The sequence below is a fragment of the Vespula pensylvanica genome, chromosome 12 (assembly GCF_014466175.1).
Source record: "Vespula pensylvanica isolate Volc-1 chromosome 12, ASM1446617v1, whole genome shotgun sequence".
Lineage (NCBI taxonomy): Eukaryota > Metazoa > Arthropoda > Insecta > Hymenoptera > Vespidae > Vespula > Vespula pensylvanica.
In genome coordinates this window covers 655,669-658,168 of record NC_057696.1, presented here as the reverse complement: position 1 = coordinate 658,168, position 2,500 = coordinate 655,669, and the positions used below count along the sequence as shown (strand labels likewise).

At 31.6% G+C, this 2,500-nt stretch overlaps 1 protein-coding gene and 1 long non-coding RNA gene across 4 annotated transcripts in view; both read right to left on the bottom strand.

Annotated features, from left to right (window-relative positions):
* Window positions 1–2,500, bottom strand: part of LOC122633401 (DNA-directed RNA polymerases I, II, and III subunit RPABC3) — a 68,429-nt gene that overhangs the window by 17,054 nt on the left and 48,875 nt on the right. The gene's annotated exons all lie outside the window — the stretch shown is intronic.
* The window catches only part of LOC122633403, a 2,006-nt gene continuing 1,449 nt past the window's right edge, over window positions 1,944–2,500 (bottom strand). The window contains exon 3 of the long non-coding RNA XR_006328100.1: window positions 1,944–2,028. This is a non-coding gene — a long non-coding RNA (uncharacterized LOC122633403). The remainder of the gene's footprint in view (window positions 2,029–2,500) is intronic.

Sequence of the window (2,500 nt, the reverse complement as noted above, 5' to 3'; positions counted from 1 at the left end):
TTGCAATTTCCTTTTTTCTCAATAATTTTCACCGTATATAGCGATACATACGTTACATGCAAATAACTCTCTCAGTATTTTCCAATATTTTTTTATTACTATGCAGTAAAAAAAAAAATATATATATATTGGAAGATATTGAAAATTCCGAGATGAATAAATCCGAGATTAATAAATACAAAAATACTGAAAATTTCAATATTACTTATTGAACAAGCCAATATTTGCTAAAATTTCGTTAAACGATGATAATATTACAAGAACTTTTTTAAAATTACTTTTTGAAATATCAATTAATTCCTGCATTTCCAAAGAAACATTTTTTCTGTAAAAAGAAAGATGCTTGTAGAGTGGTAGTATAACATGAAACGGTTAAATATAAATGGCCAGTTACCGAACGAACGCGAGAAACGATTGGCATTCTCGCTACGCTTTATCGTCGAACGAGAAGATAATACCGTAATTTAGTTTGCGTGGAAATTAATTCTGAACGGCGTGTACGTGGCGCTTGACGTTCCTATGTATGCATGCATGATGTATGTATGTACGTATGTATGTACGTATGTATGTGTACATTGTCGTTGGTCTACTTCAATGTAACTGATAACCGACTACAAGAATTGTGTTCTGTCTTGTATAATCGATTAATCGGTAAATCGAGAATTTTCTCATGCGCTTATTTTCTTTCAAAGATTTTTTTCCGAATTATTCATTGTATTTTACTTTTTTCTTTTTTCTTTTCATTTTATCTAGAGCGCAAAAAACATTTATTTCAATTGTTAATTACCGAGGATGCAAATTCATTCACAAGAAAGATTGAATATCTCTCACGATTAAAATATTAATGAATCGTTTTGAGTATTCTTCTTCTTCTTCTTTTTTTTTTTTTTCTTTTTTTAAATATATAAGAATAAAATATTGATGAAAATTATCTTTTATAATGAAAATAAATTTCTGATATAGACACGTTCAACGATTGAAAATTCAGAGTATAGACTGTATTTATGTCGGAGTTTATTGAAATATAAATAAATGTAATTTTTTCGATTAAAATAAGCTCAGTCATTACGTTTTAAATTTCTATTTTAGATTTTCATTTGAGATTCTTGAGTTTATATAATATATTTACTTAACAAATCGACCCACAATATGTTTCCTTCCTCTCTCGTTATATCATATTTTTCTTTTTTTTTCTTTTTGGTTCTTGGCGGTCTACCTAATAATTACGTACATACCGTTGGGTACAGAGAAATGATCGATCGATAAACTCGAGATCGAAAGACTCGCTACGCCAACGTTAATGTCTTTTAAAGCATTTTTTAATTCCTGACACCATTATGATAACCTTTGTGAACATTTATAACGAATACTAATTATCGAAAGGGTGGCTCATCACGACCCTGAATTGATCAAACTTATAACAATGGTAGCTTCATTATGTAAAAGCTTTGTGAAACTTTTATGTACATTTGTAAATTAATGCGAATCAAATATAGAGGCATCGCAAAGGAATCAACTTCTTTTTTCTATTTCTCTTTTCCATTTACGTCAGAGTTTTGACTTTTAATTTGTACGATGGTGATTCGATTCGCGACAATTGACCTTGAAATTCGATCGATTAAATAAATGACCACGACGCGTACGAATATAATCTAATCGATTCGTCGTTAATGCTCGATAAAACTGTTTTTTTCTTTTTTTTTTTTTCTAGAAAGAAAAAAATATCGACGTTTTATTAGAACGAGAAAAAAAAAAGGAGAAGAAACAAGGAAAAGAAAAAAAGAAAAGAAAAGAAAAAGAGAGAGAACGGTCTTTCATTGAAGCCGTATTTCACACTGGATGTCATTAGTCTCGGAATCACCATCGTACACGATGATGCTCGTAAAACAACTTTCTTAATCAACCATTCAACCGTTCGTGTTGTATGCCATAAGCAACGTCACCTGCATTCCGAGTGGCTCTTGTCAATATTCAGCGATGTAAAGCGACGTCGATTATCGTTCCGATCAACGTGGGAGGTGGGTGTTTCTATATGGAAGAAGAGTACGGGTTAAGGATTCATTTTACAATGAGAAGAAGAAGAAATCAGAGAGAGAGAGAGAGAGAGAGAGAGAGAGAGTGTGTGAAAAAGAGAGAGGGAGAGAAAGGAGGAGAAATAGACGAATGTACGTTTGTGCAAATTTGTCAAGAATGAAAAAAGAAAGAAAGAAAAGGAAAATAAGGAATGAAAAAAATTGATAAAAAGAACATCGGAATCGAGTGTCTGAGTTCTCGTATCTCTTTGGCCAGGTGGTCCCTGTGGAAGCTGTTTGATCGTTTTAAACTTGGCTGCAACACGTCGTCCTCATCTCCACCGTTACCTCTTGTTATAAATATACACAGAAAGAGATAAAGAGATAGAAAAAGGGAGACGAAAGACGTCGGAGAGACAAAAATATATACATATATATATATATATATATATATATATATATACATACATGTATATACGTACATATAC